The 16,378-nt window shown below is 33.8% G+C and overlaps 1 long non-coding RNA gene across 1 annotated transcript in view; it reads right to left on the bottom strand.

Moving 5' to 3' along the window:
• Nucleotides 1–16,378, bottom strand: part of LOC118974394 (uncharacterized) — a 79,248-nt gene that overhangs the window by 40,022 nt on the left and 22,848 nt on the right. The window contains exon 2 of the long non-coding RNA XR_005063890.1: nt 6,214–6,284. This is a non-coding gene — a long non-coding RNA (uncharacterized LOC118974394). The remainder of the gene's footprint in view (nt 1–6,213; nt 6,285–16,378) is intronic.

Genomic DNA, 16,378 nt, shown 5'->3' with positions numbered 1-16,378 from the left:
ATATGGCATTGAAGAGCAACAGGCAAAATGAAAATTTCTGCATGGTGCTGTAACAATTGGACACGCATTTGCAAGGAAAATAGAACTTGACTTCTAACTCAAAATCATTTACAAAAATCAATTGTAAGTGGAATGATCTAAATGTAAAGAGGCAGAAAAATAATTAAAATTAAATTTAGAAATTCTTCCTCATCAAAAACTCCATTAAGAAATTGAAGAAGCAAGTCACAGAGGGTAAAAAGTATTTGCAACATGTAATTGGAAGGGGATCTTAATCTAAATATAACTAACATCTGCATATTAACAATAAAAAAATCAACATAGAAGAAAAATAGGCAAGACAAACAGGCAGTTTATAAACAATAATATCCTTAAGTCAATTAAACCATATAACATAACCACATTAACTCAAGAGGGAAATATAAATTATACATTTGTGAGGATGGCTGAAATTAAAAAGCCTGATTATTCCAATACTGGTAAGGATGAAAACATGGGAGCTCTCATGAACTACTGACTGGAGTGTAATTGGCATAACTACTTTGAAAAATTCTTTGGAAGTATCTACTAAGATTAAAGATTTACATGAAATGTAACCAAGTGAAATAAGCCAGGCGGTGAAAGACAAATATCATATGATCTCACCTTTAACAGGAACCTAAATAACAAAACGAACAAGCAAGCAAAATATGACCAAAGACACTCAAATATGGAACAGGCTGACAGGGACCAGAGGGGAGAGGGGAGGGAATTTCAGGGGGAAAGGGGAAGGTTTGCAGGAACAAGTATAAAGGATACATGGACAAAAACTCAGGGGGGTGTAAATGGGAGGGAGGTGGAGAGCAATGGGGGGGGGTGGGCTGGGGTGGGAGTAACAGACAGAAAACTGTACTTGAACAACAGTTAAAATTTTAAAAAAATGTAACCAAGCAATTTCATTGCTAAAGCTCAAATGTCCTTCAACAAAATAATGAATAAATCTCTAGTATTTTATATAATGGAATATTATATTACATATTAACAGAAATTAATAAATTGTACAAAAACATTACTGAAACCTGGAAATATATGTTCAAGAAAGAAAACCAGACACAAAGGAATGCAAGTTATGTGATTATTATATATATAAATTCAAAAATAAAGCTAAAATAAATTTCATATTTAAGGGTGCATGATGAAATGTTAAAACTACAATAAAAGCAAGGACATGATTCCTATAAAAGTCACAAAAATAGTATCTGTCAGGGAACGGTTGGAAGAGGAGTTTTGTTTGGGTGGCAGGTTTTCTGGAACGCAGAAAGTGTTCTATTTCTTGATTTGTGAAACTTACATGATTCTTTGCTTGTTAAAATTATTGTTTTGTGTCCTTAATGCATACAAATTCACAATAAAAGGCCTAAAATGGCAATAATTCTGTAATTAAATTTTATAAATTAAATATCATAATAGATGAGATAAAGTTCAATGAACATAACTAACATCTATCGAGAATGTACTATGTGGTAGGAGCCACTTCAAGAGCTTTATCTCATTTAACCTTCAGGAGGTTGAGAAGACACAGCACTAGCCCTATCACGTTTCAAAGGCAAGAGACCGAGGCACAGCGAACGTACATAACTGACACGGTCCCACAGCTGAGGAAGCCTCCTCTGGGGCTCTGAAGCCACGCTTTGGTGTGGTTCCGGAGTCTATGCGTGTAAGCAGTGTGTTATGCCTCTTCTCCTGTGCAGAAAAAGAGACTCTATGCTGGGTACGCTGGTTTTTCTCCTTGTCAAAATCATCGTTTAGTATGCTTGGTAAACTAAATCTAAAATAACTGGCCTTTCATGGACCCATAATACTAAATCTTTAATTTAGCACTCTAAACTTGTTCCATTTTAAGCCCTGCTAAGGTAAGGAGAAAAATCATATTAAGATGAGATATTTACTATTCTAATTTACAATTAGGCAATATCATAAATTACTTTTCTCCTGTTGCCAAGCATTGAAGCGAAGGTATACAAGAGATTCATCACTAACCATAGGGATATTTCTCCCTAAAGGTCAAATTTGTCTCCCCTCCCAAAGACTTAAAGAAAGGGTCAAGACTTTAAGAAAAGGTAAACTTTGGAAAGGAAAATTGTTTCTCTGACCATTGGCGGCATCATTTTTCAGATCAGTCAAGCTGAAAATCTTAGATTTTTTAAAGAAAAATAATTTCCAGTGCTTAACTGCAGAGACTATGGAGCTTCACCAATGGACTCAAGTATCAGCCCTACCGTTTTTCTAATTATTTGGCCTGGGGCAATCTCCTTAGCTGAAGGCTCCCTAATTTTCTTATGCAAATGGCGATAACATTACAGAATCTACCTCTCAAAATCATTTGATGGTTAAATTAAATAACAAATATAAATCCTTTAAAACAAAGCCAAGAGCATAGTAAATGCCACTCAAGTGTTTATTATTATTCCCTGACCACCCCCCTTTTTTTTTCAAAATCTCACCTGTATCTATTCCTTCCTCTTCGATCCCCCTGCTTGGCCTCATGTCCCACCCTCATCCATTCCTTCGCATATTGCTATTTTGCCCCAAAATTGTTCTTCTCTACAAGTCTTCCAGCTGGAATCCATCATATAGAAACTCCTGACTAGTATTCAGGTAAGAAACTTTTTGTTCACAGTTTACTTTAACAAAATACTCCCGTTTATATTAACTGACTACCAATTAAGTTTAAATTCTAATTTCTTACTCCGATTATCAGTGTTTTTTACAACCTGACTCCAGCCTTATTTTTCAGTGTTATGGGTTTTAGTCCAACACAGGAAACATATTTGCTTGTCAAGCTAATTAATTTCCCATTCATTGGATCTGAAGTCTGCCCCTTTCCCTCTAACCATAGGGCTGCCTTTCCCTTGACTTTTTTGTTAAAATTTCCACCTCATCAAGATCTAGTGCAAAGGCAACCTCTGTGATGAAATCTCAAACCAATTAAGTTTTGAATTATATCTAGTTTCTTAAATCTCTTCTAATGTTTTATTTTTTGCATATGTAACTTTTTCAAATTATCTGAAATAGTTTTATTAATTTGATTACTTTCGACTGCTCTCATAATACCATAACCTAATAACATACACTTTGCTTTATTCATGCCTGGGCATATTTTATTTCCTCAAATTGAAGACAGATTTTTCTTTAATAGTCATTTTTATCTTTCCATCCCACTTGCTCTAATACTTAACAGCAATGTACCTCATATTATAGGAGCACGCAGTAAATATTTATTGAATTAAATGAAACAGAATTACAAAATGTAATCACTAGCTTTGTCTTTCAGAGACCAAACCTTGAAGTGGAAAGTTAAAGCATTCTATAAGGCTTTCAGTCTTAAAACAGTGTAGTGTGGGAATGCAAAAGACCTGAGCCCTTCATTTTCAGGGCAACAGTATTTCAAAGTGAGTTTGACAATAGCCTTCAGAGAAAGTGTTGCTGATGGTTCGTTTCAAGCAGTAATGTGTGAAGAGATTGGAATCAGTGGATGACTGAAATGAAAGAAGATAAAGATCACCAAAGAACTGAAAAGGTGAAGTATCAGAATGGCCAAAGTGTTATAAAGGGTGTCCCTGAAAGCTGATAAATCTGAAGATGGTAAATAGGGAAGAGAAGGAGTAAATCAAAGTGAACTCTACATTCCCAACTTCTCTGCACTGAAAAAAGTAGCTGAAGCACTGCAAGAAGAAGGTGTGGTCAGTCACTTCAAGTTCTGAAAAGTAAGACTGATAAAAGCATAAGGTATACCCTCTGATATTAGGGAAGGAGTGTTTTTACTTTTTCAATTTTCTTCATTCAAACAGCATTTTTTAAGGCAATTGGGCAATTAGTTTTGCATTCCAGAGCTGCCCTATTAACACTTGTTTTATTTGAAAATAACCATCAACTATTTATTTACTAAAGAATTCACACGTATGATCTGAGGTTTGGGATCAATGTTGTTATGCAAATAAAAGAAAGTTAGGTAAGCCACAGAGTTTCAGTGCTTAACACCCAGATTAAGAGGGTAAGAAAAGAAGCTTTAGAATTAGACAGACATCAAGATTCATTTCCATGAATGATAGATTTAAACTTCCTGTGTTATACTTTTCTCCTATGAAAAACAGAGATAATAACATGTCAACATCATGACATTTGCTTAGCCTAACTGAGATGTGGAATGAAAAGTGCATGGTCAGAGTAAATGCTTAACAAATATTGTTTTCTTCTCCACATGCCTCAATTTCCACAAACTGTTTAATAAAACATGGGATGAGATTGTTCTCCCAAATTATTTGACAATCATTTTATTTTTTTTCTTTACTTTGTATTTATAAATTTGTCCTGTCTCCTTCAAAATAAACATTTCAGACTCCATAAACACCTCACAAGTGCCCTTCTTTTCTTCCGAATGCACATAAACACTATCAGCCTGAGTATATAAGATATATAGACACACCATGGGATCCATATGCATGGTATTTTACACACTGTGTACAGGGTGCAACACAAGTAGGCATACAGTTGTGAGTACTAGAAACAGAGTTTATTCTAGTATTAATATGTATTGATTATTGCATTATTTTCCATATGAACAACTGTAAACCTACTCTTACTGCCCCCCGTATATACCTGATATTTGGCAAAATGGTTGGTTTCTTTGTTAACAGTTAAAAAAATAATGATGTCTACTAAAAAGCACCGTGCTCTGTTTATAAAGAAGGCTGAAGTTTGGTTTCTTTTTGAGCACGTCAATCAACAGTATTCACTGAATACCTTTTCTGTGTACTTTATATGGCATGATTATGAAGCTATGATGCTTATTGGCAAACATACTTAAATTAAAGCATCTAAATAAATCAATTTCAACTTAATAACTAACATTTATTGAACATTTACTCTGTACCTGGAACGGTGCTATACTTTATATGTATTATCTCACTTGCCACAAATGAGCTAGTCCTTATCTTACCCTCATTTAAAAAATTAAGTAATGTATTATACTACATAGCTAGTAAGTAATAAATCCAGGGTTCAAATGTAGGTGGTTTGAATCCAGAGTCTAAATTCTTAATCCTCTACACTATGCTGCCTTTGTTTTCCTTGAAGTAATTGTATTTGGAGAAAATGTACAAAATCAATGCTACCATCACTGATTCTCCCCTTTTTTTTTTGAAATTCTATTTAGATTTGTCCTCTAGATCATCCCACTTCATCAAACAAGGAATTTGGGCACATGGAGGCCAGGAATCAGTGGTTTTATGGTCCCTTCCATCTCTAAAGTAATAATATGGTCTCACTTAATTGTACATTTGCATTAAATAAATGAAAGAAGACTCTTGGAGAACTTCCAAAATCTAATTTTAAGCATTTTATATAAGAATAATTTAGGTGAGTTATAATCTTTACTTTAAAAAGTTACATTTTCACTTACTCTTACTAGCTCAAAACAGTTCAAAAAAGGATTAGAAAGCATCATTTGAAATAAAAGCAAAATATGATAGACAAACAGCAAAAAAACACAAAAACCTGGAACATTTTCAGTATAATGTTTAAGTAAAACAAAACCCAAGGAAATAATCAGAACATGCTGGACATTTCAAAATATTCAGGCTCTTAAATAAAAGCTGTTTGACTTTTTCTGTTATTGGTGGAGGCAATTTTTTTTAGTTTTGTGTTCAAAGCCCAGTTTCATCACTTTGAATAGATATTAAGTAATGTATTAAAACTTTATGAGTCTCAGTTTTCTTCTTTATAAAGTAGAAATAAAAATAATAAACTTAAAATATTTGTGGTAGAATTAAAGGCACTACATATAAATTATCTGATAGACAGCAAATCTTAATAGTTAATACAATACTACTTTTTAAAACTTCCATATCAACAATAGCTAAAATACCACTAATTTTTGCCTTTACTCTTCTCAACTTAAAATTAAGAAAAAAATAAATCTTAAATAATATGTGGGAAATATTGTGGAGTTATGTATATAGAACAATAGTAAAATCAGTCATTAGAAATCTTGAAATTATACAACTTAATCGCAACTAGCAAATAGCCCATCAAATTTTTTATATTTTATATACATTTTCTTCAATATTCACAAATATCAAGAAATATAAAAATAGAAATGTGTTCTTTTATGACTGCCAAATTCATTCAGCATGACTGCAATTGAGTGGAAAAATAAAAATACATATTACTTACTGTATGTGGCACTTGGCAATATCAAAATGATTTGCAAACATTCATCCTCAAAATACTCCTACAAAATGCATCTGTGAAAAGAAAAAAAAATTCAAATGAGTAAACAATATGCCAAGGTCACAGAAATACTAATGCAAACCAATGTACACTTAGACACTACATACTTAAAATACTTAAATAAGATGTTGTAAAATATAGATTACATATATCTTGCCAAGTATATTGGGCTAATGAATAGAAATATCCCTAGCTGTTCTAAATATTAGTAAAGGAGGATACTCTTTATTTATTTATTTTTAACTTTTTTTATTGTTGTTCAAGTACAGTCGTCTCCATTTTTGCCCCTATCACTAACCCCCACCCCAGCCATCCCCACTTCCCACTCTTGATCCTACCCCCCTTTGGTTTTGTCCATGTGTCCTTTATACATGTTCCTGAAAGCCCGTAAGTAAGAGATAAGAGTCTTAACATTGTCTTCCGAATTATATAGGAGAAACACAATGCCCCCAGAATATGGCAGAACAACATAAAGCAATCCAAACACATGAAATGGTTGCAGGTTAAATTTAATTGGAGATTTGAAGTAGTTATTAAAATAATTCAAGTTTTTTCAATGTACTTTTTTCTGACATATTAAGATCACTGATGTAAAGGAGAATTTTGCTTGATTTATCCAGAGAATTGCACCAATTCACTTTGTAACCGTGTGTCAATTCTAATGGAAGACCAGGCACTGAGAGAAACACAGGGATGCCACTTGTGTGCCTCATAATAATACACAAACATCCATTTTCTTTTTTCAGAAAGTCAATAATTATAGGAAAAACGTTATTTATAAGATTTTATTAATTAACTTGCTTGTTTTAGAGGAAGGGTGTTGAGAAGAACACATTTATTTCAAAGCTCAAAATAGTTCAACCTAAATGACATTTTATATTTTGGGGTATACTGTTTTATAAAAGAACTGTACAAAAGAAATAAAATAAAACACAGCTTAACAATAATTAAAATAGCCCTTTAAAGTACAATATGTTGTTTCAGATAGATTAAATACACTATGGACAATACAAATAAAATTCCCCTCTGTAGCAAGCATCTTTTGAGTAATATTAGTTCTCAACAACCAACAGAATTTCTGCCCATAGAGATTTGGTTCTTTATAGTACTAAACAGAAATACCAGTTTATTAATACAGAAGATTTGCTTCTGTGTTCACCAAAACAAGTTGTAATCAAATCAGCAGTTCAACAAACAGAACAAGTATTGAGCTGAAGGTCTAATTTATCTTAAACTGTAAAAAACACATTGATGGCAAAGTCCTCCACCTGGCACGGGAAGACTTTATTAATGGTCAACACAGGGCCTCTCAAACAAGAGGAAACTATAGAGGTAGTTAGCAGGTTTACAGTTAAATGTAAAAAGTAAAAATTAAAAAATTGTAAGAAACTCTGAATTTTTTAACTTCACTTGTCAAAGTTTAAAACTTGAAGCTTCCTCAGAGACAAAAAATTCATAGTCATATAATTTTAATAGAATTATAAAGTTGTAACATCAGTATATCTATATGCTTCTTTACCTTTAGCATATTCCTCTTCACAGGCAAAAGAACTAAAGTTAACACTAATCAGGTGACTTCCCAATTTGAAACAACTAATAAAAGGTGATTCTGGGCTCAGAACCAGCGTTTCTGATTCAATTACTTCTCACTACAAGCCCTGTTTGTCCCTCCGTTGCACCCAGAGCAGAGGTTGCAAAATGGGGTGGATTAACCAAATGTGGCTTGGTGACACGGTTTGTTTAACCAAAACAATAGATTTAAAAGTATTTTTAAATATTCAAAAGTGGAAGGTTTCTCATAAGGATCCTCATTTCTCGCTTGTTGGAAAGAGCAGATTTTGTTAGCATGAGCTCACAGTCTCCAGAGAACACGGGAACGGTTCCCCCGGTTGGATGAGGCATACTTTCCGCACTCAGCCATGTCCTACTTGGGCAAGCCGTTGTCTACTCTGTCATTTTCAAACACTGGGGTGTTTTGTTCCCGATCCCCACATACCAACTACAACCATACCTCCTTTCTGTGAGACTGGAGGAAGAGCTATCCTTAATGATGCTCAAAAGCTTGTTTCATTAGTTGAAGCACCTGCTTATAACTACAGTTCACTGGATTCTTAAAATCATGTGTTACTGATTAGTTACCTTCTTTTAATCTACATCCAGCGTCCGGCACAAATAACTCCCCTTTTTTATTATAAAATCTTGTACACAAAATTATAAGCATGTAATTATGTAACATAACAATATTATGCTCAAGCACAGCATACGACACTTTAGGTTGAATGTTCAATTTAAAACTACAAGTTATTACACCCATATTATTACCCTGCCAACCACACTCAAGCAGGTGCTACTACTGCTGGACCCTGAACATGTTTTAAAATTTCATGTGCTTGAATTTCCATTAGTCTAAATAATTTTTAAGCTAGAAGAAGAAAGAAATTTTTAAAATCACAATTTATTGGTACAAATCAAGGAAGTTATCTCCAATAATGATTTTACCATGAACCCACCTCTCAGACACTTTTTGGATTGATAAGTGTGCCATCCCATAAAATAATGATAGAGAAAATCCCTCAATTTAACTAAATAAACAGGATTAAGAGAACGCTGACCGCTAAAGTTAAGGCTATTCAATACACACATTCTGGTTACATCATGCCATAGTTTAAAAATAACTTGAAATAACATGTTTTGTAGAATGTTTTAAAAATATGGACTTGGAATTTCTGGATAGTGGTAATAGCAGCCACCTACATCTGAAACACTTCACAAATTGAGCAAAATACGTACAGCCAACAAAAACAAAATAAACAAACAAAAAATCCACACAAACCCTAGGCCTTCAGTATAAATGCAAGTTGAATAATAATAAACATGTTAAATTACCTACACACAGAAAATTAAACACTAATTTTTAACAGCTGTCTTTTAAGCACCATTATGTGTTTTGTAGCTTAAGGGCTCTAAGGGGTCCAGAAAACGTGTGAGGGAGAGAAAAGAGAAAAACAAAGGTTCCAATAGTGACACAAACCTTACACTCAAAAAGTCCACAAAAATTATTAAAATACTAAAAAATCTATCCTGGCATATTAGAACATGGACACAGGAAGCAGACTGAAAAGTGTGGAATTCACAATAACAACTTTTATTCTGGGGGAGGGGTATGGCATTTAAAAATTATGAGCATATGTCCAAAGGAATAGGAGCTAACTTCAAACACTCTCACCAGTCAAATAGAGGACCCTTGGCCCCTGGCTGGTGTAGCTCAGTGGATGGAGCGCAGGGCTGCAACCCAGAGTATTGTGGTTCGATTCCCAGTCAGGGCACATGCCTGGGTTGTGGGCCAGTTCCCAGCGGGGGACACAGGAGAGGCAACCATACATTGATGTTTCTCTCCCTTTCCCCTTCCCCTCTAAAGATAAATAAATAAAATCTTTTTTTATTTTTTTAATTTTTTTAAGATTTTATTTACTTATTTATTTTTAGAGGGGAAGGAGAGAGGGAGAGAAACATCAATGTATGGTTGCCTTTTGTGCATCCCCTGCTGGTAGTTAGCCTGCAAGGAACCAGTTTGCAACCCAGGCATGTGCCCTGACTGGGAATTGAACTGCGATCGTCTGGTTCGCAGGCCCGAGCTCAATTCACTGAGCTACGCCAGCAAGGGCAATAAAATCTTTTTTAAAATTTTTTTTAAAATCCAGGACACTTGGAAAATCAAAATAAATAATAATCATAAAGAATTAAAATTCATTACAGAAAGTGAAATATAAATAAAGAAATAAAGTATAAAAGGAATGGAAAACTCTTCCTTTATATACAATGCCACTCAAAATATAGCGGTAGATGTGTTAATAGAGTTAGATCACCATTAGGCAAAGGTTATAGTTAAATGATTCAGTTAAGAAAACATTTGTGAATCAGCACTTACAGGAAAGTATGATGATGAACAAGATGTTTCCTTAGTCTTAAAAGTATCTTCCCACAAATCACTTATTAATTACAAAGGGAAAAATATAAACTGTCAATGGAGAAACTTGACAAGAGACCACCTTCACTAAATGATCAAAGACAACATCATCAGTAATAGAAAATACATACAACGTGCTTCCAAGTATAATGCAAGTGAGAGGGACACACATCACTTGTGGTGTATCTGCCAAAATGTGTAACTTGAACCAATCACTAAGAAATTTCAGGCAAACCCAAATTGAGGAAAGTCTGAATATTATCTGGCCTGACCCCAGTGAGGAAAATCTGAAAATATGTGACTTGACCTCTTCAAACTCCAAGTAATTAAAGACTGAAGAACTCTTCCAGATTAGAGGAAGTTTAAAAGACATGACAGCCAAATGCATGTGTGATCCTGGGTGCACTAAGTTACATAACTACATTTTCTTAATAACGAATTTCTTATTTTCTATAATTGTACTGTGGTTATACATAGGACAATATCCTTATTTTTAGGAAATATACACAAGAGTACCTAGACTGAATAAGCACGATGCCTGCACCTTACTATAAAATAATTCAGGAAAAAAGTTATATATATATATATATATATATATATATATATATATATATGCATGTGTATATGTATGCATATATATATGTACAGAATTGGGCAAAAGGAAGTTTACAGTTGTGGATACATGAAACAGACCTTATTCTTGTATTATTATTTATTTGTATTTCAACTGTAAACCTCCTTTTGCTCACCCCTATATATATAATTATGTAAATATACATACATACACATGCACACATACATGCATGCATACACATATGAAGAGAGTGAACACTAATAATAAAGTAGAGGAGGGAAAGTTTAAACAACTAGTGAATATGAGCAGAAAATATTCAGGGTTCTTAACTACAGTGATTGCAGATTTTCTGTGTGTTTGAAACAATAGCCAAATTTAAAATTAGACAATAAAAATAAAAGTAAATGTTTTATTTTCATAAAGATATTTTGGGAGTCACAGGAAAAATATCAAACATAAATCAATGAAGGGTATTTTTTGCATATATATGTTATATATATACCTTACAATTCCTCCCCATACATATACTCTAGCTTGAAATAAAACTATAATTATTATTACAGCAGTCCTTCTATTACTAAACAGCTTCAGCTGAAAAGTAAATTTATTTTACTATATTTTCCTTTTTAAATAAAGAAAAGATTTTAAATAAATCATAATCATTGTCCAGTGTTTTGGACAACTAAGATAACAAGAAATTCAGATTTTAATATAACCTGTATTTTATATACTATTATTTATGTACTTATTTATTATATATATATTTAAATTATGTTTATTTATTTTATATGTATATTAAGTATATAAAATACAGAAAAATAAAAATTAATGGGGAATCTAGTTTTAGGTTTTTAAATAAACCACACAGACAATATTATATTCAGCAAATTCAACAAAGTTAAACAATAAAATTATACTCACAAAATAAATTAATGTAGTCAGCAATTAAAGAAAAATAAAGTAATAAGAGTGTCAGTTTTTAAAGGTTGTCAATGTAATTTTTCCATATGTGATTGCTGTACAAAATAAAAATGACAAAGTTTATTTTAAAATTCAGGAAAAATCAAAAATTAAAGCATCCTTAATTTCCTAAAACAATGTATTTCATGCATAAGGGGGAACACACACAAAAACAGAATCTACTTAGAAAAATTGCATTTATTCTTACATGTTTAAACTTCAGTCACCTTCAAAGTACTCTCCATTTGATGCATTACACCTATCAAAACATTTTTTTTCCACTGCTCAAAACAGTTCTTGAACACATCGATTTTGACCCTTTTTAGTGCTTCTGCCATTTTTTTGTTTCACCTCTTCCATATCAGCAAAACATTTCCCTTTGAGGACTTTCCATCCAGATGAAGAAAGAATTCTCTCAGGGTGAGATCAGGTGAATAGGAAGAGTGGGGCATGGGGGTCATGGCATTTGGGGTCAAAAATTGCTGAACACTCAATGCAGTGTGGGCAGGTGCACCCATAGATCACCAATCATGAAATGGACAAACACGCTGAGTCTTAAAAAAATTCACTGAAGCTGAACACAGCCTCTCACAATGATGCCAGCTGGTACACTATTACAGATGCATTCCTGGAACACTCTCCTAGCAGGGGAAGCACATCCTATAAGAGGCACCTACTCCAGAAATTAATTCTGGTTTTGGGGGGGTCCCCATTGTATAACTATTCTGTTTATTTTCAGACTCTTATTTAAAGAGCTATACCATATGAATTATTTTATAATTAGATCCTCTTGTTTTCCCCTGGCCAGTGTGGCTGGCAGTGGGTTGGGCATCACCTGGGTCAGGGCACATGCCTGGGCTGTGGGTTCCGCTTCGGTCGGGTGCATTCAAGAGGCAACCCATCAATGTTTCTCTCTTGCTCTTTTTCTCTCCCTTTCCCTCTTTCTAAAAGTAAATACATAAAATCTTTAGATCCTCTTTTTAATTAATTGTGAATATCTTTTTGTGGCAATATCATGTTTATCATTATAATGCATAATCATTTTGTCGATTGTTATCCCATACATGCTATCATTTATATTTTTTCATATAAGTTTTCAAACATCTGTACCAAAAATTAAAAACACTACAAAGGTTTTTTTCTGTATCTCCCACCATAGCATGATTGTTCCATTAGGACAGTGAATTTCAACCTTTATCATCTCATGGAACACATAAACTAATTACTAAAATTGTGTGGCACACCAAAAAGTAAATGTTCTTGCTGATTTGATAAAAATAATTGGGTATAATTTTGATTCATTCACACCCAGACGTCTTTGCTGTGTTAGCTGTTGTCATTTTTTTATTTGACAATCTGAGAGAAAAGAGGTCAGTGTCCCTGACTAAATAGTCAGGTACTGCATGTTTTAAAAGTTCTTGTGGTACACCAGTGTGTGTCTTGAACACCAGTTGAAAATCACTGCCTCGGGATGAAATACCCAGAAGGGAAATTGCTGGAAAAATAGCAGGAGGCTGTTAAGACTTTGTAAACTATACTTAATTAATATAGATGCATGCAATTTCATATTTTAACATACCACACTCAGATTATATGTTGCAATAACTACAGCCAGTAGCGGTTATGACATACTTAGTATTTGGTGCCTATCTATGCCTCAGCATGGTCCTGGCTCTTCATACTGTCATGTCTTCCATTGAGTTTTATGTATTCTTGGTATTACACAAGTTGAGTTTAATTATATTTTTAATTATAATTAATTTATAATTAATTTAATCTCTTCAAAGAGATTACCCAACAGTTTGACATTACATTAAACAAATTTATATGGAAAGGCAAGGAAATGGAGCAGCTTTACTAAAGTAATTATTTATTTTTGGAGGAATTAACATGATTCCTTTTTTTCATAGAACTTAAAGGATGAAAATACCAATGAATAGATGAAAACTTATTATAGTCTTAAAACTGAGAACATACAAAGGGACTGATTATTACATGATAAGTTACTTAAGTGAAGGTAGGAAACACCATAGAGCCCCCTGAAAAATCCAAGCAGCCATATCAGGTCTCATTTCTAATTTATAGCAATGAAGTGTCAGAATGCCTGAGTGTTACCATATTGTTGCAATAGGTATATGATTTACACTTCTTACACTAGGTATTTACCTTTTTCTTTTTAAGTGCCATTCTAATCAATGGTTCTCATTGAACTTCAACTTAATCCGGCCACTTTTCTTGCTTCCTATATCCACTTTGAATTCTTGAAAATTCCTACAGAGTTAGCAACTTCCTAGTCCAGAGATTCCATTTTTTGTATTCTCAGATTCTGGAGATCAATACAAATATCATTCAGTATGAATACTCAATAAACCCTTCTGGAGTTGACCAGGTCTGTCCGGGCAGGTCACTGATTCAATGACAAATAACAAGCTATGCCTCCCTTTATACCAGACTACATTTCCTTTATTGGTTGATGACAATATTGTGTGAGACAAAAACTAAGCCTCACTGAAAAGAAGATATATGAACTGTTTTTTAATTTTATTTTTAATTTACAGCTTACCTTCAACAGTATTTTGTATTAGTTTCAGGTGTGCAGCATAGTGAAGATATATGAACTCTGGCTTCCCCTCATATTTAAGTCCTGTCATTGTGTCAGAGAATAAAATTAGATTAACCCACAGTAATTTACCTCTCGCAAGGTTATGTTGCTTCTTATCCCCATTTGCTCTGATCTATGAGGTGTATGAAAATCAACTGCCTTTTTATTTATTCCTCTATTTTTATATCAAAGCAAAATGATTAATATGCAACTGCTAAAGTTATCACTAGTATGTCTGCCCACCCCCATTTTCATTTGTACTTCAAGAATCCTGAGTCCCTTTCACACTTTCTATTGTAAGTGGGATTTGATAATGGTCATACAATAATTTCCACTGTGAATGGTATGACAAAGGAGAATCTCCTGAATATTGTACACAAGTTAAATGCCATCCTCCTGAAGTCCATTAGACAACTTGTACCAGCACACAAGTGCATATCTGGTCTACTCCATGATTAGATGCCTATGTAACGCCTTGACCAGGATGCCGGACAGCCTTGCCCTTTGATTTCGGACAGTGCCTGTAGGACGCAGACAGCGTCCCTGTTGTGATGTTCCGTCACTGAAAACTGTTTCACCCCGTCTCTCCTATATCCATCCAGCCAGGGAGAAGTTGAGACCTGTTTCCTAACCCAAGTATGCTCTCAGTCATCTCCTTGTTCCTTTTATTTCTCTCAGTGAATCTTTGTTTATGGCTGCCAAAGTGACTGTTTCAAACATCGACCAGCCTCTCCATACAGAGTTGTGAATGTTTTCTCCTTTATCACCTGCTCCTATCCACCTGAAGAAAAATGAAAAAAAATGGGCTCCTTCATCCTTTGAGGTGAAGTTTTGCCTCACACACTCTACCCCACCCCCAGCAAACACATGCTAAGCATGGAATATTTTACACTCTTCAGGTCATTATTTTCTAGTCTCTGCAGAAAATTTACCTTTTCCTTTGCATATGCCTATCTTTTGACCTCTTCCACTTTCATGAAGCTATTCTAAGAACTAACTAGAGATAATACAGACCAAGATTCACATTCAAAAAATTTCATCAGTGTCATTTATAATATTTGCAATAGTAAATCCTTAAAAGCACCTGGAGTGTCTAACAGTTAGGGATCAGTTAAGTAAGTTGTGCTTTGCGCAGCTGACAGAATGCCGCACAGTCACAAAAGTCATGACTCAAAAGTATTTACATACCTGTAAAAATCTGCATTCTGAGGGGGAGGGTTTTCAGAAACTACTACAAAGGACACATGGGCAAAACCAAGGGGGAGGGTGGAAGCAAGGGAAGGAGGTGGGTTTGGAGGGGTTGGGGGGAAATGCAGACAATTGTAACTGAACAATAAAATAATTTAAAAATAAAAAATATGCATTCTATATTTTTTAATTTTTAATATTTTATAAATTTATTTTTAGAGAAGAGAAGGGAAGGAGAAAGAGAGGGAGAGAAACATCAGTGTGTGGTTGCCTCTCGTACACCCCCTGCTGGGGACCTGGCCCCCAATGTGCCCTGACTGGGAATCAAACTGACGACTCTTTGGTTCACAGGTCAGTACTCAATCCACTGAGCTGCACCAGCCAGGGCTATAGTTTTAAAACAATATAAATACTTTTAAGATAATATGATAAATAAAGTAGTAATTATGCAAATAAGTATAAATATATGCACATGCATTTACATATGTATATGTTTAAATTCAGAAAGATTGGAAGACTATACAACAAAGTATTAATTATCTCCAAATGATGTGAAAATATAAGCACTATTAATATCTATTATACTTGCCTTAATTTTTCAACTCTTTTCCAAAAATATATATGTTATAAAGTCCAAAAAGAGAAAAAACTAGCTTAAAAATCCAGAAAAAACAAAAGCAACACAATGCATAAACAAGAATCAAACAGCTATAAATCAGGAAGAACTTCAGCATTAAAAGAACTGGTAAGTAGTATAGACAAAATTAGGGGATAATTAGGCAATAAAAATTGTCAGAAATTAACAAAATATGATTTT

The sequence above is a fragment of the Sturnira hondurensis genome, unplaced genomic scaffold, assembly GCF_014824575.4.
Source record: "Sturnira hondurensis isolate 20B ecotype Veracruz unplaced genomic scaffold, ASM1482457v3 Scaffold0019428, whole genome shotgun sequence".
NCBI classification, from domain to species: Eukaryota; Metazoa; Chordata; class Mammalia; order Chiroptera; family Phyllostomidae; genus Sturnira; species Sturnira hondurensis.
This window is presented reverse-complemented; position numbering and strand designations above follow the sequence as displayed.